The sequence below is a fragment of the Passer domesticus genome, chromosome 5, assembly GCF_036417665.1.
Source record: "Passer domesticus isolate bPasDom1 chromosome 5, bPasDom1.hap1, whole genome shotgun sequence".
Classification (NCBI taxonomy): Eukaryota; Metazoa; Chordata; class Aves; order Passeriformes; family Passeridae; genus Passer; species Passer domesticus.
The window spans coordinates 19,963,090-19,985,723 of NC_087478.1; the positions used below are offsets into that span (position 1 = coordinate 19,963,090).

Genomic DNA, 22,634 nt, shown 5'->3' on the forward strand with positions numbered 1-22,634 from the left:
AGACAAGTTAAACACAGAAGTTTAAGGGACCTATTTCACAGTATATCACGCAATTATATATTGAAGGAGATGAAATAATAGTATCCTTAATGTAACTTCCCACCCAGGACTGCAAAAGAAACTTCTGGAAGTCAGAAAATAATAAAAATTAGAAAACTAGGAAGAAAAATAACTATAAATAACTACCTTGCTATAATGTTCTTTTCTTTGAATTTATAAGAGATTTGAACTCTGAAAAAAGACTAATCAAGATCAGGCAGAAAGGAGGGGACAAGAGAGAGAGGGTTGTAATTTTTATTAAATAGAAAAGACTTATGAAGGATTAACTCTACTGTTCATTATGCATATTAAAATATACTTGTATAATATAATTTAGTTTATTTTAGCTTTCCATTCTCTACATATCTCTGTGAGAGAGGGACTGTATACTGAAGATAAACAGATTAGAAATACACAGATACTGCAAATAAAGTCTTGCATATATGAAGAAAATACGTGTAAGGTTGACACCAAGAGAAAATATTAATTTGTCAGTAAATGTGTAATTGTAACTAGCCACAGATTTGGCAAGCAGACAAAGAAAACATCCATACAGAGGAATTTCAAGCCAGAAAATAAAGCTAAACTGAAGAAGATAAATTGCACCCCATCATCAAGCTGGCCAGGTATAGCTTTCTGACCAGCATGAACTCATGGCCAGCCCACAGATTTATTCTATTTCTGGCAATGGCACAACCCTCAAAGAAATCAGAATGTAATAAACAAATAAACACATAAATGTTAGAGTTACTGTCAGAAGACTAAGCCCTGGCATTTTGTTAAAAGGACATTTTAACAGCAGAAGACAGACGTGCTGCTGTCTTACACAGCCTTGACAGACCTTTGTAGTGTCTTGAACACCAATTTCAAGGAGAAAAGATATTACTTATTTATAACAGCACAGCTTCCTAGTGATGTCTGTGCACAGGAGGCACAGGAAAGGGTGGTGCCTGCTGGTTTCTGCTCAGCTGTAAGGTTCCAAGGCTTTTGGAAAGGAAGGGGCTGCTTTCAAAACTCAGACGTCTCCCAGCAGGACTCTGTGTTGTTACCCTTGTCTCAGAGCTGAGGAATCATGGCCCAAGAAGAAAGTACACCAGCAGCTCTTGGTGCTGACACCAGAATTTTGCAGGAAAAGTAGAATATGGGTATAGAGATCCCAAGCTTCTCTTAAGTATGGATGTCTTCAATTTATCTTCCTTCTAACTACTGGCAACAAGGTTACCTCTGAAACCACACAGGCATTTTCTCCTTTTTGGTAATGTCATCTATTTTTACTCATAGATAGCTACTCATCTCTTTCTTTAAAGAGCTAAGACCAGTTTTGGGCCGTGCATATCCATACTTAAAACTCAAAAGTGCTAACAGGTTAACAGGTTAAAAAATAAAAAAATCAGAAGAGGAAAATAATTACAATCACCCACAATAAACTACTGAGCCCCAGCTATATGGGAGCATTATGTGGCTTTCCAGGGAAATAAAATGTGATGTGTGGCCCTGTACTGCTTTCTAAGCTCCCATGTAATACTAGATTCAGCAACACTGTGAGATGCTGAATTCTGTTTTCCCTAACCGCTGAGGAAGTTAGGGTTGACCTTGCTGCCATGCACTGTAACCACCAAAAGGCCTCCAGATACTGTTTTCACAGATCATTCTACTGAAAGACCAGTAAAGAATAATCTCCTTATTAAGTGTGATGAGAAATATACATTACTAGACTATGAGTTAATTTAGACAAACTTACAGTATAGGGTTGACTTTTGCTACTGTTGTACCAGCAAAGCCCTGAAGCATAGAGGACTGACTTCCACCTGCTCACTCTGCCTCCATGCAGAAATCCACTTTATATTTTCATTAGTAAGGAACTACAGTGTTTGAGACAGATAAGGAGACGAGACTGATCTCCATGGGACTATTTTATCTTATATATTGTTGCTGTGTTTGCAAAACCTCTGGCAAGGATTTCATTCATAGCTTATATTTTCACCAGAAATTCCATCAAAATGCAGGTCAGAAAAGGAAAAATTACGTGTATGGTGTATTAGTCTATTTTTCTCTGGACATCCATTATTTCTTCTTCATGGCTGTGATGTCCACAGCAGAAAACAGAGAAAGCCATAACAAACTGCAGGAGTCCACTGGCTGCTATCAGACTGCAGATGCTTCTGTGCACTATAATATATGCTGAACACAGCTGAGCAGGACAGCAGGCCTAGAGGAGACATCAGAAGCCCAATTATCACTAGTCTGTGTCAGTAGAGAATACCCAGATGATTTCTCTGCAGGTGAAATTAAAATGAACTTATCTAAATTTCTAACACATTTTGCATCTCCCTCAGACAGAAGGCAAAGCAAATTTACAGTCAGTATAACATGCTACATGGCAAATATTTGAGCTAAGACAGGTTAGTGACTGAATTTATTGGGAAAAGATTTCATTAAAGAAAAAAATCCCATAACTGTTGTTGCGACTCCTGCAGTGAAAATATTGAAGCTTACATATTTCATTGTAGAACTGAGGACAAAATTCTCTTATACTTTCATGTTGCATCATCCCTAACTGTGCAGTATTTCGTTTTTTCTTCACCATCAAACTTTCAACTGCAATAATCCATTAAAAGCAGCATGGACTTCTACAGTGTCTGATGAGACAAAAACAACAAAAATGAATTGTGACTATTACTAATTAAAGAAAAGGTCACTATTGTCTTCTCTATGTTAGCCTATTCTATATTTACTTAAAATTCATATTGAATTTTTGAGGCTTAGTTCTGCCAGCTTCTTAGAGTTAACCTTGGTTCACTTCTTTCTTTTTTCTTCCTTAGATTATGACTGCACTTTTGAGAAGGCTATTTTACTCTAACAACCTCCTAATAAATGAAACCAAACCAAGCAACTGTTTCTCAGATAAAACTCTTTCAGTACAAAGATGATAAAGCAAAAGGAGCAGAGGTAGCACAAGCACTTGCCATTTACTTAATTGAAAGTAATATCTAATAAGTTTGATGACCTTATCTTCCTCCAAGACCCCTTTATTATCTGTGGATTAGTTTTATATTCAGTAAAATTATGCTCTTAGAAATTATCATGAAAACTGTATTTACACTGGAGTTTTTGCAAGTATTAGTATCTTTATTTCAAATCCTTCTAATATGCAGAGCCTGCTCTCCAGAGCCTACACGCATCAAACAAGTCTTGAGACACAAAGAGGGAGATCAAATTGTCTCTATAAAAACAAGATGAGGCAGTTTGCCCCAGTAAGCACATTGCAAAAACCTACTCAGCATACAAACTACAAATACAGGATTCACATTCTGGGAGAAGGAAGTTCCGGTGCCCTTTGTGTAACAATTCTGGCCAGATCTAGCCCAAAGAAACAAAGTCTGCTTGAGAGATAGATGTATTAAACAAGGTCATCTTGATCCTTGCCTTGGCTGGCATCCCAAGCAGTATGAGACATCCTTACAAGCCTTAGGCTAGGTTTTTCCTGTTGGTGTAGGCAGTGTCTTTCCTACTATTCTATTCTGGGACCCACAGGCAGGCTTCTACTGTCACCAGTCTGCCCCGTGTCTGAATCTTGCCATATTCTGTGATTGTAATACATGAAAAAGTAGAAGGACTATATTCTTCCCCTAAAATATTTTCAATAGACTTCTCAGCTTCAGGTGCACTGATAGATAGCATACAGCTTTCCTTTCTGAGTGCCTCTGGTGCTCCCTCTTTCCAAGATTTATCAGTATACCAGCCTACTCACCTTTAACATTTCATCCAGTCACTGCCAAACTTCCCTTCATGTAAGATGCTTGCAGTCATCAGTGCACCAAACCTTTCACTGATCTTCTTTCATTCATTTAAAATTCGCTTTCAGGCCACAAATTATGTTTATTGTTTCAGAAGTAGTTTTTAAGCATCGTCTGCCCTGAACCCTTCTGCTAGTTTTATTTTTTTGATATTGCAAGTCCACCAGATTATACAGTGATTCTTTAAATATCACAAGTTAATCAGGGTCAACACTAAATGACAGAATTCAAGAGAACTGAATACTGGAGAAAATCTGCTTGAATTCAATGCAGGTTATTTATTCCCAAAATTAAAAATCAAAACCATGAGACAAAAAGGGAACTGGATGAGGAAAGGACAATGTATTTCAACCAGAATAAGAAAGGTTTTGCTGGTTTGCAGGTAGCTGAAATGTGCTGGTGCTTACAGTCTGTCTACCTAAATGTTTCAAACACAGACGTCACTACTCATTTCAGAGGAGTTTGATTTCAGTTTACACAATGTCTAGTCCCTCTAGTGACTGCTACTTGATATTAATTGAGAGCAAAATTGCATGTCACTCTACTGTCTGTTCTTTGCTGCTGCATGCCAGTCTAAATTTGGTTGTATTTCTGTGGCAGGTAAGTCCTGTTTACTTACATCTCCATGGATTTGTGATACCTAATTACTGCTTTAAAAGCTTTCCTAGATCACTGATTTTAAAAGAAAAAAAAAAAAGCACTTCAGTCCTCCTAAGAATCATAATACAGTGCTCCTAATACCATTTTCAATTTGAAAGCCCTACATTTCCTCTGAGTAGAGCTGAACAAGAAAGACATTATCATTATGCTTGCTTTTTTTTTATTTGTTGGAAGTTTTTATAAGCATGTAGATCAGCCAATTCAGCAATCACTGTAAAACATATCATGCATAAACTCAGTTCCTCCTAATACCAGTCTGACACCAAAAGAGGTCTCTGACAGAAAAAAGATATTCTGTAGGAAGTCCATATATGGACCACAGAAGCACCTAAAGTCACTGTATTCTGGCTCTTGACAAACTGGAGATAGGCATTTATATAATTTATTTTCTATTTTGCATATTGAAACACCTCTGCAGATGGGCTCCAAAAAGAAAATCCTAAAGTACTTCAAGTGGAGTACACAGAAATCCAAAACTAGATTTTAGCTCTTAAGTTTTACCAATACTCTAGTGCTAGATCTCATAGGCCACTGGAAGTGCTAAGAATTAATTTCTGAGATTTCTACTGGGCTGCTGGGAAAAGAGTGGAAGGAAAAAGAAAAAAAAAAACCTCCATACTTTTCTGGGCTTTACCAGAATGAGGAGCCTTATCAGCAATAGAAAATACTGGTGTGTATCCCAAGAATTCTGTTCATGAAAAGAAACTAGACACCACCACATTGGAGGAACCTTGAGCTGCTCTGTAAGAGACATTTCTGGTCCTTTTTTTTTCCTTTTTTCACTAATCCATCAAGTCTTCAGCTGCTACTTCTTAGAAACATATGCAGTTTCACTTTATGCCTTTCCAAATTCACCAACAGGAGGCTTAATTTTTTATCTCCAGAACCATGAACAGTTGCTTTTCCCTATTAAAAAATCAGTTTTTTCCCATAACTTGCAGTCCTGTAGTTTACTCTAGATTATGATGATGTGTATTTTAATGTCTTACATCAGTAGAAACAGAAAGAAGGCATTTATTAGCACATCTACAATTTGTTCCTATTTAGGAACATAGTCCATGTCTCATTAAAAAAACTAGTTATTTGTCTTCAAAAATTTAGAGCCAGAAATCATTGTAAAAAGATATTTTCCCCGAAAAGTATTTTTGAAAAATAAAATGAGATTTTTTTGTCTTAATTAAAAGTTGATTTCAATTAACATAAAATAAAAGAGGATGTTTCTTTTTCAAAATCAATTTACATGTATATTTCTTCTAAATATACAGTCATATCTATAAAAATCACAACCTTATAAATTCAGTTATAAAAAAGTCAATTCATTTTATGGGCTGTCACTGTACTTTCTATTGCACTTGTTTATCAGACACATTGAAAGAAACTTTTTTTCTTTAATAAACCCCATGATGTCAGTGACTTGACAGCCATCCCTGGGGATTTCCCATGCTGGCCATTTGTTCTAGCTGCTAAAGACTTTTTCTTAATGTTTAACTTAAGAGTTACCTTTCCTACCTTTAGACCATCATTCCTTGTCATGCCATCATATCAGACAATGTAATTCCTTTAATTCACTTTTATTGCTATTTGATGGTGTTTATTAACTTGTGATCATGTTTCTCTTGAGTCTGTTCCTTTCTAAACTAAAAAATGTCGTTATTCCCCCTATTCTTGTTGGATCTCATTGTATTTTCTGACTCCCCCTGCTCATGCCTGCAGTTTGTCAAGAAGCATGCCTGGTGACACACCAAGTTCCTCCACACTGTTCTGGTGCATCAGAAAGGTACATGAGCTTTTCATTTCAGTAGAAACCCCTTACTGAATATTGAATTCAATAGATTCAAGGTTGACTCTACAGAAGTTTATAATGTCTGGCTGTATTCTCACTTGCTGTCCCCAGGGTGGGAAGAACAGGACCTGGCAGCCAAGGTGCATTTGGCAGGAGGGCAGGCTCTGCCTGGGCTGTCCTGCCTTCTTTGCCAGCCAGGAGCAGGGCAAACCAGGGCTGCAGCAGCCACAGCCCCAGCTCCAGGTGCCCTGAAAAAGTGTGTGATTATTACTTTATTGGCCTAAAATCACCTTTTGCAGCTTGTTCCATAGAACTCGTTGGTTTTTTGGTATTGAGTGTTAATTTGCAATGAGCTTTTGTGTCTCAGTATTTTCCTTACCAGCTGGTACTGATTTTCAGATAAACCTTGTCTTTTGCTGCACACAAGACAGGGTACTGGATGAGGCATGCAAGACTCAGAAATGAAGCACTGAATTGTGCTGAGCTGGAAACTTCAGCCTCTAAAATCAAAATAAGTGTTTTTAAAAATGTTCAGCTGAATTTTTAAAGAGGAGTGATAGATCAAAATCATACACATCATCATACAGGTATACCAAAACCATCACTTTTTACAAAAGTTCCACCTCCAATAAATTATCTTCTACCAAGGGAAAAGAGCTTCACAGAGAAAAAGAGCTTCTGCTGAGTAGTATCAAACTGGTAAAAAAAAGGATACAGCAAATGTTTGGAAAACTATGAAATAAACCCTTAACAGTTATGCTTGTCTAGGTATCTCTGATGTCAACATTGTTAGGACTACAGCATGGTATAGTCATCTAAACTAATCTGAAGAAAAAAAAAATCCATAAAAAGAAGCAAGCCAGAAATGGGAAATGAACAGTGGCAGTAAGCAAGAACTGGGCATGTTTCTGAGCATTGTGCTATCTTTGTAACACAATAGATGCTATCTGCAAACATAATTGTGATTCAAGTTACACTTTATTCTGGAAAAAATCAATCCTTTTACTGAAGTAATCCTATTTCCCTTCCTAACCCTCTTAAGTTCTTTGATTTGCTATAGACATCAAATGCATGCCCCAGTATTTTGGTCTGGCTGGTATACCTCATATAGTATGCTATTTTACAACTGATGGGCAGAAGTCCTTCACTGAATTCATTTTACAAGATAAGTCAGCTCATATTGAGCACAAGGGAATGCTATTATTTGACAAAATCCCTTTAGTAAATCCATCTAGCTCATTAGACACCACATATGGTGTCTTCCCAAAAAAAGGTTTAGATAAGTGGTCTTGTGCTGGGTCTCAATCCCATGATGAGGAGCCTAGTGCCGATATATCAGTGGCTATATCTATATATCTATGTATCTATATCTATCTATACCTAGATCTATATCTATGTATCTATATCTAGATGTATATCTCTGCATCTGTATTTATCCATATAGTGCCAGCAGCATATTCACAGAACCTTTCCCACCTCCTCAACACCTTTCCTTATTGTTTTCTTTTTCTTTTGGTTTATTCAGTGGATAACAATGAAATCATGAGGATTTGTGCAAACAGAATAAAAGATTAAGCTGATCATCTTTCCATATATTTCTCTGTGTGTGCCTTATCAAGGATGGATTTTCTGGGGCAAGGAAAAATGTGAAGGTCATATAGAACAACCTCATAATGCTGTGCAGAAGATGGTGACATTCAGCAGTGTGTGAGTATGTATATGTTTGCTCACTGCTGTATTTTTTTCTTAAATTTAACTTATTGGAATTGAATTACAGTGACCTTTCTCTAAGTCCTTTCTGACTCTCCTCAGTATGTAATATATGTGTGTGTGTGTGTGTATATATATATACAGAGACAGATAAATATTTCAGTTCTAATAACTGGGAGAGCAGAATCATAGCCACTTACACAATTCCATTCCATGCCTGTCATTTCAGAAATACAAAAAATACGTGTCTTTTTTTTAACTTTTTTTTTTTTTTTTTTTTTTTTTTTAATATGAAACGAGACAGAGGAAATACATTTCCACACTGCCATCCACTGATAAACTCACTAGGTCTGTTATTAGCCAGATTCCATTTGCAGCCTCTGTGGCGTGCTGCTGGGAGAGCTGACAGCCAGAGGAGGAATGATGGCTCGGGGTCAAATTCTGCCCTGCTACCCAGGAGGAACCTTCCAAGTAACTCTAGTGACTTTGAAAGAAAAGAGTACGTGTGTTGCCACAAAATCCCAACGTGCATCAGGACACAATGTAATCATTGAGCAGAGCATCTCCCTTCTGTAGATATCAAATTAATGTTTTCTGAGAATATTTTAGAAAACACTCTCATTTTCAACTCTTTTAAGCCAGCTACAGTGACTGCTGAAGCCCACAAGAGTCCTAAAAGAAGGCAGCCCGAACTCTCCCTGGTACCAGTTATGTCCTTATGTTGAAGGCTTTCGAATGTTTCTTTCCTTATTTCACAGACGTTGGTCTGCTTTTCCATTCCCAGTTTTACTATGAAAGCTGAAATAGGAACAAAGTTATCGTATAGTTGTTGAATAAAAGAAATTGAGTCAAAAGATAAAGAAACACTGCTCTTAGGTCTGATCTGTCTTGAAGTTCTTCCTTCTGTTCACTCATTTTTGGCATCATTTCAAATATAAGGAAATAAATGTGAAAGTTCTCTCTCTAGTAAAAATCTCATTTATAGCGTAACCAAGTACATATTTGTTTTTCTACATTTTCTCTTCTATAATTCTTAATTATTCAGCCTAACACTCTCTGTTTAAACACATTTATTTCAAACAGCAGCAAAACCAGCCCACTACATTATCTTGCATTTCTAGTAGAGTTTTTTCTTTTTCATTTATAGCCTGTTTTCTTTGTGTGCCAAGATTTATCTACAGTGCTGCTTGGAATCATTATTATGTGCAAACATCAACATCCCTGTGGGGCAGTGTTGTAATGAGGATCAGGAAATTCCACTTAAAAAAACTGGAAGGGGAGAAAATGGGAGGTATTAGCACCACATTTTACTTTTAAAGATACTCCTCTGCCAGTCAAAGGAAATCAACCAAAGTTACTTTTTGTTTCCAAAAATGCATAAAAATTAACTGTAAGTAAAGCCCTTTTTTTACAAAGGAATACCCAACAGATTTAATTATGAGAGAAGGCTGTGACACTTATGGAATAAATATGTCACTATATTCAAACCTTTAATGCATCCTTCCTACCCTAGAGATTGCTGAGCTGGCCCCACTGCCACAGAAGAGTCAGAAATTTCATTCTTAATGTCATAATCACAGCAATTAGCACCTAGTGTCTGGATTTTGACAGTTCAGGCAGAGACAGAAGAGTCTGTTAAGTACGATCTACTGAGATGGGGGGGAAAAAAGTAAAACCAAAAAATCCACACACAAAACCTCGCTCAAAACAAAAGAAAACTCAAACAGAATTAGAGCAATCCTGTAGAGCTTATTGTATTATTACATATGCAGAGGGATTGGTTCCTCTAAGTGGATCAGCTTCATGACCTGTAGTGCAATCAGGAAACCACAGCTGCCAAACCCAGTCTTAGTAAATTTTTTCCGAAAGAGTTTTTTAAATACTGAGTTAATTTTCATCATCAAATCAAAATACATGCTTGGATGACAAGATGAAAATTGCTTTCAGTGTTTCTTGTGGGAGAACAGAATTAGAGCCGGGGGCCACTGAGAACTTTTCCTTTGGATTTGAGCTGGTAAGAGGGAGTAAGTGTCATTTTGCTCTCTCTTTGGTTTACTCTTCATTTCACCTGACAAGGTTGTTTTTGTTTTTTTAAAGAAAGAAGGAAACTGCATTACTTAATATAAAATTTGTAGTAGGTTACGAAAAATATCCCTTATTTTCTGAATGAGGTAAGAATTCTTAATGTTCTATGGTATATCATGAGTGTCATCAGACATTCCTACTCTGTGTTGTTAAAAAAAAACTGTACAGGAGCAAGTCTGTATTATTAATGCACTTTAAAGTGTTTTGGTTTAAGGGAAATGGAAAGAGATGTGAGTATAAAAGACCACATTGCCTGTTCTATTCCATCCATTTTTTTCAGCACCAGGCAGAAATATGGCTATACATCCATTCCTTATTTAATCTTTCTGGAAGTTACCTGCTTTGTGTGGACAGCTGTTGGAAGGCTACAATGCTGATGCAAATTCTTACTGGTTAACAAACTCTTAAGGTCTATTATCAATTAGCCCAGATAATTTCAGGTCCAAGGTTAAAGTATGCTATGCAAAGTCTGCTACAAAGCAGGCTCAGGAATCAGGGAGAGAACATGGGATCTTTTAGTCTTCTTTTTTCATCTCTTTCTGGGTACAATGGGGAGAAAGGACCAAGAGACCTGATACAAAATAGTGTGTCATTAGCCAAGATTTCTTCTCAGTTTTCATCTGTTGCAAAGTACTGCCACTCTTCCAGCTTCTGCTGCTCACTGGGAAAGGAGTGAGTATAATTTGGCATAAGTTAGGGTATATTTTAAAAGGGTTTTTTTCCTATGGTGGCAAATCTGGATAATCGAATGGACTTTGTGGCTAAAACATTGCCTCCTTTGAAGTTCATGGGATTGGATTTCTTCACCTGACTGGAGAAATGGGAACATGCTACTCAGCATGTTATAGTGCACAAACTCTGCATCTCTTCATCATTCAGCAGTTTCAGTTTACAGGAACTGCAGACCTGACTTTCTGTTTAACACAGGACAAAATTTCATTTTCAGTGGTCAGTACGCACATATTCACAAAATAAATTAAAAAAGTGGTGGTGGTGGATAAACATCTGGTGAAAAAATATCTCAGGACAATATATTCAAACTAATTCCGGAAGGAGAGTTAATAAAAGCAAAATTTCATCCTCTCCTTTATATGCATTTTGTTCACCTAGAAGTAGGATTTATGTCACTTAACTGTGTTCCTAGTTTGGACTTGTCATTGTGCTCTAACCTGTGGAGAGAAATGAGCACACCCAGAGGGAATTAATCCCATTCTGTATTAGAAATCTATTTCTGGCTATAATGGCCCACACTGAAAATATCTTCACTGACTAAAGAGCTCTCTATATAATCACCTTAGGCTGAACATGTAATTTTCACACAACTGAAGTTAGGTGAGACATATCCTATAAAGTGTCAATGAAGTTATGTTCATACCATTTTCTGGGCTAAAACAAAATGGCTATCCACAAAATTCATATGTAGATTTCTGTGTTATCTACAAATAACTTGTTTTTAATTAACGTTTTCATTAGCTGTCAAGTATCAAGCCACCTACTTTCATGCTCTCCTCCACTTTGGAGGTGTGTAGCCCTCCATCAACAACAGCCATTGTTCTGTGACTAAAGCAAATTCATAATGATTACTGCTCTGGATTCTTAAAATGTAACCTCTACAGTGAGGAACCATAGTAAACAAGATCTGGACTCTTGAAGGATGGCAAGTAACATATTTTTTTTTGTTAAAGGTGGAACTTAATTACCTTCCTGAATCTCCTTTGGTAGAGTTGTTATAGACAAAGTCTATAACACTTGCTTCCAGAAATTTAAGCCAGGCAAAATGAAACTCTTAATTTCCCCTTTAGTTCACTTCAGCATCTGTAGAAGTACAAATCTATTAATTGTTTGTTTTGTAGAATACAAATTAATTATTTTGTAGAATACAAATCTATTAATTGTTTATTAAAAACAAAAAGAAAGTATTCTGCTACTAAATCCTCTAAGTGACATACAGTAATTTCTAGATGTTAAGAAAACCCAAAGATATATTTTTCAAGTGTTATGCAATCCTGTGTGCAAGCAGTGTATGACGGTAGTTCTAGGTACTTTTTTCTTATTGCCAAACACAAAACAAGCTTCTTTCATTTTCTCTAATCTAGTCTTAAATAGAATATCCTCTTAAATGGGACTAACACTATCTGAGATATATTTACATTTTTTACCAGAAGATTAAAAATGTGATTTGTAAGTCAAAAGATTTTTTTAATTGTCTCAGACAGTGTTTTCCAAAGCCATCCCAAAGAGATCATGATTCTATTTTTATGCCAGGTCCTCTGTCAAATCATTTACACAGTCACTATAAGATTTTGTGCTGAAAAGGAAGGCAGCAGTCCTTTTTTGTGTGTGACAGCCACACCACAAACCTGCTCTTTTACTAAAAAATGTGAAATGTTTGTTATGTTATTGGCATGAATGCACCAGTCACTACAGCTCTGCAAAGACAATAACACAAGATATGCACAATTCCTCATACTGTTGTGTTTTCATGTTACCCCCAGGTGATGTATGAGAGGCAATGCTTTCTGTGTCTGATCGAAATGGTATTTAGAGTTGCTGCAGCAGACATATAAGATCAAATTGTAATGATTTTTGTTCACATGGCTGGAAATACCCAGTTTGATTTTTAGTGCATGAGAGAGCCATGGATATGGCAACAAAGAGGAGAGGACCAAGAACTGAGGCTTTGAGATTCCTGAAATTAAGTATGGCAGAGAAAGGGTGTTCTTTAATGTTTAAAGCTGCAAAAAACATCAAACATGATTAGATTGTTATTGTTCTCTTCTGTGCCTACTTGCACACTATGTGTAAAAGACTTACTGCAGTGAGACTACACCAAGGGCTGAATATCTTCTCTTACTCTTTTAACCTGATGTATCTGCTAAAATACTTACTATGTTAATTCCAGAAGACTGAAAACTCTCAGAAGAATGCTCATGCATATTTCAAGCCTTCTTCTGTCAAGAGGTGCATCCTAGCTTCTCAAATTATGTGCCCTGAGCTACAAAAGTGCAATTTCCATTTACTTTGTCTGAGGTGTGTCAAAGGGGTATAATACTCTATAGTGCAGAATGTGCATGCTCTGTATTTCATATATTCTTGCCTTTTTATTGAAAAGTCGCTCACAGTAAATGTTTTCTGTTGACTCAGGATAGTGAGAGCAAACTAGATGGCATAAAAAGAGACAACAGTGTGAATACATACTGCTGAAGCTTGAAGAAACTGATTCAATCAATTCTTTCCTCTTTCCTTTATTTCCTGCTCATTATGTAAGAAGCAGACATACCATACAGATGAGCACAGTGTGAATGCTTGTATTAATAGGTTTTCCCCAAAGTACGCTTCCAAAAATATTAATTTGCTCAAATTATATGTGAATAGGGTAAATCGCTTTAACAAACTAAAATCCTACAGAGTTAGACTCAAAATCCTATCATAGGTCATATTCACAAGTTTTAAAAGGCATACAACTGGCATGAGCAAAGCAATATCAACTTATACCTGCTGAGCAATAATATGATCTCAATGGATAAGGCATACCTTTGTGTTATCAAATATGAACAGAAAGACACCTCAGGAGAAATCCCTCAGTGGTTAGAGGCTGAGCACATTTGCAAAGTCTTTTTAATGGCTAAAGAGCCCTGCAGTTAGAACAAGGCCACCATTTTTAACTGCTTAAGCAGAGGAGACTGTACTTAGTATAATGTTGTGTCACTAGTTTTTTCCACAAAATTCAGTGTTTATTTGTAGCCATGTGATGCAGGCATCACTGAGTTGAATATAGATTAGAATTTAATTACTACTTCATGGTTTACAGGCTGTATGAGCTTCAGTCCACAGTCATGAGAAGCATCTGAATGTGAAAGAGTTTTGTCACTGTGTCAGATCAAGAACATTTGTAATGTGCACTCCAGTCTTTTGCACCAAATAGAGAAACTGATCATTCTATCAGAGCCTAAGTGAAAGGTAAGGCTATGATCTTTCGGAAACAAACATTTTCATTGAGTACTTTAACATTAAAGCATAGAAATACATGAAAAAATAGCTTTTCTATTTGAATTTAATGAATTCCAGTAAGTTTCATCTATATTTCAGATTTTTCTTAATTTGAAGAATATCTTACAATATTTTAAAATATACAAAGGTGCATGTGGATGTAAAATATTATTAATAGTTGTAATTATTTCCTTATTCATGTTAATTTGGACATTCCTTAAATATATTAAATCTTAAGTCAAATGACTGACAATGAGAAAAAGAACCTGATCTTTGTTTCCTGGAGCCAAAAATAAAATCTTCTCCATTTCCAGGTGATTTTTTGGTTACAGCTGACAGTATCAATGATTTGTTTCAGTTTGAAGATTAGGAATTGAAGGTGGAGACCGTGACTTGAAAGTAAGAACATGTAAGAAACTTGCATTTCACCATAGCTGATGGTCAATTCAAAAATCCTAAATGAGAGTTACAATAATCTAGAGGGAAAAAAAAGGTTAAAAAAGTCACTCAATAGGTACAAGAACTAAAAGGATTAAGTGCCCAAGATCTGTAGATGGAAAGAAACACTTGGCAGAAGCATATCTGAGTGAAACTTCATATTTAGCAATATTTTTTCAGTATATCATTGTAATGTTTCTAAAGTTACTTATTGCTCACCATGACTGAGAATGTGCTTTGCAGCTGGAAGGGCTGAAGAGAAAGGTAACTACAAGAGGTGTCCTGACTGTCCTTTACACCACAGTGAAGGACTGCCAGAATCCCCCAGTGAGGGTGCATGGATATTTACACAGACCTGAAGGAGATGCTTGCAGAAGTGAAGGCCAAAGCTTTTCCTAGAGGAGTAAGGACAGGATAATGCAAATGAAAAGGTGTTTCAATCATGGGTAAAGCTGGAGACATCTTACTACTGGGAGAATTTATTTAAGGATTAATTCTCTCAACTGTCGAAATCTATGTAAGCAGCTGAGAAAATACATACAAAAGATAATTTCAAATTTCAATTACTAAATTGCTAAAGAAAATTGTAAAAAAATCATGTGGTGTCCATGCATTATTTCACTACAAAAGGAAAAGAAAATCAGGCAATCAAAGACACAAGCGATAGATGGACTGCAAGAGGAGAAAAATGGTAAGATTTATAGGCTAAAAGTGCTAGGAATGAAATCTTTGATAGACTGAAATCTATTGAAAAATTTGGTGAGGGCAATAAAAAGCTAAGAAAACTTGTGCACTCTTGCAAGAAACAAAACAGAAGAATCTGAATTACCACCATAGAACAGATAAAAATATTTTACAAGCAGCAGAGAGATAAGAATAATAAATCATAGCTTCTGAAAGATATCTATTATTAAAGAGGTAGCAATAAAAGTGCTGAAAAAAACATTAAGTAAATAATGTGCCACAGAAAAGGGATTGAGCAGATGAAACTATGTCAAGCATTGGAAAATCACATAAAAAAATTTCATCCAAGGTCTAAAATTAACTTTAAATACTGCTGCTGTCTCAATTCCTATGACAATTCATTTGCATTATGCAGAAGATTAAAACAGTCCTGAGAACACAGGGTGGAACACAGATTTCCTATACTGCACTAGACCATTCAATACTTTCTTGTTCACTTTTTTGTGCATCTGGTGTACTCTGAGGATCTCTGACCATTGTGTAACCCAAGTACTCTGGTTATGAAATAGGCACAGTTTTCTCAGATGCTGAACTGCTTCTGTGCATAAGAAGTCACAGAAGCTCAGTCACAGAAGTTCTGAGAAACTCTGAAGTTCAAAATGTTAATGCCAGAAAGTGATACGTTTTGGAGCATAAGCTTTTTTAATTACTGTGTTGCATGGTCCACAACATGTTCCCATTTTACCAAAAAAAATCTATCCTAGGTGCCAGAGAAAACTCTCTGAATGTTATCTGGACTCAGCAAGATTTTAAACCCAGTTTGTTGAGATCCTCAGTCTCACAAAACTCTTGACCACAGCAGAGACATTTCTTGTGGGCTTTTAGTTTTCTTATGGGTTTAGGCCATCTTCTCTTACTGGTAAGTATGAGGAAAGCCAGAATACATCACACCTCTGTGAATAACTTCTGCCCTAAGTCAATTGACATAGCTTGTGGAGAGGAAGAGTTTGAGATAGAAAGGAGACAAAACAAATCAAATTATTAGTAGCATATTTTATTAGACAGGTTAAGCAAATGGGTCCTGCTCCTCAAACATCCTACCTTTCTACTCCTGGCCTATTGCTAGTGGAACACATTGATGATTTATATTTTAAAATAGAGCTAAGAATAGTATATATTCATGAATGTGGTGCTCCTTTCTAAATTCATTTACAAGTGTGTATATACAAATTTGAAGATATGTAAACAACTACATGTTTACCTCAGGTGAAGCTAATAAATATTTAATGTATTTTAGAGCAAAATAACTTTTTCAAGCCAGTGCCACAGCTGAGTCTAATCCTTGCTGACAGACTGTATTTTCACAATTATTTTTAAAGGTCTGTTTCTCTTCATTTTATTAGTGCATGATAAAGTCAAGCCCTAAGGCATCCAATTTCTGAGTTAAATGATGAAATATAGTAGTTTCTGAAGAGGACTAAATTAAAAAGATAGAAATTATGTTGGGAAAGGAAACCTCCACACAGTGATTTTTTTAGACACTTGGGCTTTTACCAGGAGTATATCATGACTCTAAGGTGACAGTATTTTATTGACAGCCCATATGTTTTAGTTCCATTTCGATGCCTTTCAGTTGTACTAGGTACATGTTACTGCAGAATGTGGGATAGAAAATTAACCCCTCTGACATGCTGTTTACAGTCAGTTACGAGACTTGGTAGGAAACCTACTGAGAGAAGCAACAAGCTGGCAAACCAGCAACAGCTCTGCCAAGAGTGAGAGGATGCACCCCATCAATCACAACCTCTTCATGTTGGAGTTGCAACAACAAGGACAGAAATCTGAACAGAAAACACTATAATTTTGAAATATACCGTTCTGTCTAATAAAAAAAATGAAATAAGTAATTATCTCAGTCACAGAGATAGGAGGCAGAGTTTAGCACTATTCCACATCAGCTATGTCACCTTTGATGGGCTGTCTCTCTAAGCACTCTCTGGAAGCAGAAGCGTGGCTGCTCTTCACGTGCCTGGAGCTCAGGGAGAGGTCGCCTTCATCCAGGACTGCGCTGTCATCACTGCAGGTTTGCTGGTCATCATTTTTCCAACTGGGTGGAGCCCAGGCCTTGAAAAGGCAGCTGCTGTGTGGGACATGGCCATGGGGGTAGCCCCAGGAGCCAGTGCAGTCACAATTACAGCCCAGGAGCCGCCAAGGAAGGTCCTGCACCCTGCAGACCTCACCGGGCCGGCACACCCGCAGTGCAGGCTCCTGTTTCAGAGGGTGCCATTTCCCAGGTTTCTTTTTGCTTTGTCTCTGTCTCCACATCATCTGTCTGGCAGAGGGAGTGCATTGGCCCACAGATATTCATTTACCACACTGTCTTCTTTGTTCTTTTGGCCCATGTAGGCTAAGCAGGAGCATCCCTGCCCCCCAGAAAATTGTCTGTTTCCCTGGGGCCATGTGGTGTGGGAACAGCAGCTGTCTTAGCTTTGTCCCACTGGTAAGTGCCTTTCTGTGGGTAAGGAACCTTTTTTTATGCACTTTTGCTATGTGTGTTGCTGTTATTTGTGACTTTAGTAAATTGTTTTAATTTATAGTCTCTCAGTACTGTCCCCTTGTCAAGGGGGTGGTGGACTGGGGAGCCACTGAGGGTACACCACTAGTGACTTCTATCTGAATGGACTTTATGCCACTGATCAAGCCCTCTGGTTCTGGTTGTTCAGAGAGCTTTTAATCCTTCCTCACTCTCTTTTATGTAGCCCAGATTTTGTCATCTAATCTGTCATGATGTCGTGGAAGATTCCATCAAAAACCCTACTAAAGTCAAGAAAAACACTCACTGCTGTCCCTTCACCTGTCAACCTTGCCACCTCACCGTACAAGGCTATCAGGTTAAGCAGGATTTTCCTTTCATAAACATGCTGACTGCTCCTGATCATCTTCTTATGCTTTACTGTCTTGTGCTTCTAGTGACTCAGCACTTGTAGCTGCAACCACTCAGGCTGCATGGATTTCTGTACGTCCACCTGAGTTCTCCTTAACATAGTCGTCTTCTACCAAGGGTTATTCTTCCTTGCTCCAGACTTTTCTCTGATCTCAGGGGCTTTTGATTCCCAAAAGCTGGTCTTGCCAGTTAAGAGTGAAGAAAAGAAGGCACCAGCTACCTTGGTTTTTTACCATAACCTTTGTCTGCAGCTCCTCTTCCCTGTGCAGCACCAGGGCCAGGTCTTCCTTAGCGTTCCTTTTGCTGTTTATGTACTCACATTATCCTTTCTTTTTATCCTTCTTATCCCTTTGCCAGATTCAATTCCAGGTCAGCCTTGGCTTTCCTAACCCCTTCCCTTCATGATCATACTACCTTTGCAGAGCAGCCCTGTCATGCTACTCCCTGGCACAGTGCTAACTTCCAAGGTTGGAGCAGGCTGCTCAAGGATTTGTGGGACTGGCTCAGATTCTGCAGCTTGTCTGTGCTACCAGTTCCTGAACTCAACTGCTCTCACTGTGAAGACATTTCATCACCTCCAAAGAGAGTCTAGCTCCATTGTCTCTAACTCCAAATCAGGAGGGAAAGACCTCCTTAAGCCTAAGCAAATTCAGCTTCAGAGCCCCTCTTCCCACACTATATTCCTCAGGCCTCAAACACCTTAATAGCCCTCTTCTATCTTTTTTCCAGTTTCCTGCTATTTCTCTTCTACTGAAGTATCCAAACTGGACAATTGTAACAGGTTAATAACAAAAGATTTAAAATTATGGTCACCTTCGAAATTTTCATCTCTTCTGAGTAATTCCTTTAATTAAAGAAAATAACTTCTGATGTTACTAAAGGAAAAGCTATGCTGACATACAAGAGTTAAAAAGTTATTCAATTTTTCTAGCTAGGCATCTTCGTCTGAGATGACATAGTTTGTGATTTGAGAAACAATTTAATCTGGCAACTGAAGCAACAGTTTCAGGAAACTGAAACTTGTTAACTGAATTAGGGTAAAGGTGAAACCTTCTTGTTCAAACACCTTTTCTGCCACCTCAGACTGTGAAAATCTTGTACATCTGTTTTGCTTATTCTTTCCAACAGCCAAGAAAAAAGGAATTTACTGCAGTGATTTGACCATTTTAGATACTATCAGCCAACGCTGTAGGTTTCAGAGTCAGAGTTTTTATTTCAGAAAAAAAAAATCCAATAATTGAACAAAGCTTTCTTTTAACATGATCCCTTGGAAAGTTTGGACTGAGAATTTCAGGCCGATTGCTGAAACTCACAGGAAAGAAGCAGGAACAAAATAAAGGAAAAAACCACAAACCTATGTGATTTTCTTGCATAAAAAGGACTAATAGCATAATTAGTAATGCTCTAAAATATAGCAAAAAAATGAAATGAACTCATAAAAATATATGTTTAAATATCATTTACAGCTTTAGCTAGACCTCGTAAGCCAGATGATGCAAGCTTTAATATATTTCCTTCCTACATGTTACTGCTATAGTTCTTAACAGGAGCTGCAATATTTTACAGTATAATAGGCAGAGATTATAATAAAATGGTTAAAGCACAGAGTTTAAAATGATAATTTAATATTCTCATGCTTTGTGTGAAAGGGGCACCTGTGTATGATATGCTTATGATGAGAGCTTCCTGGCAGCAAGAAAGATTTGCCTATTTTTTTCAGAGATAATTAAGAAACAGAGCAATAAATCGAACAACATCAGTACTATGCAACATTTCCAGGCTCTGGTCTGAGGAGAGCTACTTCTTCCAAAATATAATTATTATTTATTATTATTATTTATTTATAATCTTTTTCCCATAGAGCATAGGTAGAATCATTGATTCACTTTAGAAATTATCAGTCAATGCCTCAAAGAAAGATATTTAAGCCAAAAGCAAATAGGAATGATGCTGAGATGGAAATGATGTAGAAGAATTTAAACCAGAAGAAAACAAAACAAAAAAATATAATCAAAGGAAAAGGAGAGTGTGCAAAATTTACATATTTGTTCTCATCTTCCAACGAAAAAATATATACAGTATAATATAACACCAGTCTTAAAGTCTGCTTGTTCTTTCCATTAGATTTGCCTGTTTGGTTTTATCTTTTAAAAACAGCTCTATTGATTCTATGCTTAGATTTTATTCTGAGCAAAGGTTTTTGTTGTCATGCTACAGAATGATTGCACATAGTCTGGTTAAAGGATACACATTTACATTCCTTCTTGTACACATCTCATACAAACAGGTTCTTCAGGTAAGTTAGGGAAGAGAATTGGAAAAATGAGAATGCATGGCTTGAAATAACAGTTAAACAGGGAACACAAATGTCACAGGCACAAGGAAAGCAAAACAAAGACTGTTCAGCCATATCAAGGAAAGCAGGGCTCTATCACACGACTGGGGAAGACAGATGTCACTGCTCCAAACGTCCCACCCTTCCTTCCCCTCTCTTTACGTGCTGAGCATGATGCCATATGGTCTGGAGTGCCCCTTGGGTTGGTTTGGGTCAGAAGTCCTGGCTGTATCTCCTCCCATCATCTTGTGCACCCCCAGCCTCCTCACTGGTGGGGTGGTACACATAGCAGAAAGGCCTTTGATACTGTGCAGGCAATAACTAAACTGTGAAATAACTGCAAAATAACTGCTCAGCAATACCAAAAACATCTCTGCATCACCAACACTGTTTTCAGCACAAATACAAACCACATACCAGCTGCTGTGAAGAAAATTAACTCTAGCCCAGTCAAAACAAACACAGATAAATAATTTTGTAATAAATCACAGGAATAATAGGCCATTGAAGCACAATTCAGCAAGGTTTTAATTTTAAAATGAAATTAGTAAATTGGGATATGGGACATGTTCTCACCCCAGTCCTTCAGCTGAACAGTGCTCTGGGAGTCCAAATGCTCTAAGGGTATGAGCAGATCTTCAGGGTGCTCTAGGCCACACAGCCTGTTGAATTTAGCTTAGCAAAACCAGAACTGCCACTGAACTGGCAAAGGTGCCCCAGGCTAAGCCCCATCCCTTGACAAAGCTATTGCTGAGCAGCAAGTCAGGCTGTTCCTCAGGGAGGGCAAACCTCAGCTGAGGCCATGCCCAGCACAGGCATCCCTGCATCCCCACCAGCAGATCCCAGACCCACAGTATCTGAGCAGGGTGAGCAGAGCACCCACCATCCAGAGAAAGCTGAGGTAATGACTCAGTCTAATATCAGTCCAGGAAATCTAATCAATACCTGGGAAATGATGTGAACAAGGCTGGAGACAGGCAGATGAGGTGAGACAGGGGCCCAGGCTTGAGCTGGAATGAGACTTCTGGCCATGGCACGAGTGTAGAAGGGCAGGGGTCCAATGCTAGGTTTGACAGGGCACTAGAAATATTTCATAATGGGACTGAGGAGGCCCAGAGGAGGGGAGTTTTAGCATTAGCAAGAGGAAAATGCTTTCAGCAGGGTCTCTAAACTGTCCTCCAACGTCTGTAGCAAAACATCCCAGCATCATTAGAGTTAGAATTACCTTGGGTAACCGACTGTGAAGGAAAAGTAAATGACTGTAGACAGACCCATAAAAACAAAGAAATAATTAAATAGGTCCTTGTGGATGAGGAGCTTTTCAGAAAACAGAGCAATGGTTGAGCCTATTTATCATTTGGTAGATGGTGCTCTGACTTTACGGGAAGAATTAAAGCTGCTTATTACCTCTCCCATTTTCAGTATTGATCCTGGTGTTGAAAAAATAGTGCTTGGATTATGATGCCAACTGGTTCCTGGGAAAGTAGACAGTACACAAACCATAAATTTCACATTTCCTTCCTGATGTAACAGAATTGCCCATCTTGCCTATTTTACTCACTATTATTGTTAGTTAAATTTAAAACTATTAAAACACTGGAAATAAAGATTAAAAGAGACCATTCTGCTCTCTGATTCTAGCCCCATTGGTTTCTGTTCCATAATGTAATTAATAAATTGCTTAGTTTAGTGTTTGAAGTAATTGGTGGTTTTGCCATCACTGTTTTTTTCAAAGGCTATTCCAAGGTATTTTTTTTGCATAGCCTGTAGACAGGACATGAAATGTCAATACTATTAACTCCTACAATCAAATGTTCCTGATATATTTTTTTTAAAATGGCTAATTTTATGACTGGTAATATAGTGGTATTTATTTTATAAACAAAATGTGATCAATATCTGAATCTGTGACAAGAAAAGACCATTAAACAAGTGATAACAAGGTCCCATCCTGTCAGGGAGGGATGGATGATCAGATCATCCCCATTCCCTCAGAAGCAGCACTAAGCCTCTTTCAAAGGTGTTTATTAAGCAGGGTGAAATAGCAGTCTGATCAAAATTAACATCTTCACTTGACATCCACATAGCATGGAAGTGCTGTAAGTAATTATGGTAGAGGAAATCTCTACCTGACAGAAATTCAGGAATAGTGAGAGTTTTCTGCCTATA

The 22,634-nt window shown here is 37.5% G+C and overlaps 1 long non-coding RNA gene across 1 annotated transcript; it reads right to left on the reverse strand.

Moving 5' to 3' along the window:
• Positions 1-1,737: 1,737 nt before the first annotated feature.
• LOC135301277 (uncharacterized) lies at positions 1,738-21,811 on the reverse strand. The gene is made up of 3 exons (XR_010363016.1): positions 21,411-21,811; positions 2,536-2,678; positions 1,738-2,248 (listed from the first exon to the last, which is right to left on the reverse strand). It is a non-coding gene; the product is annotated as an uncharacterized LOC135301277 (long non-coding RNA).
• Between the last annotated feature and the right edge of the window lie 823 nt (positions 21,812-22,634).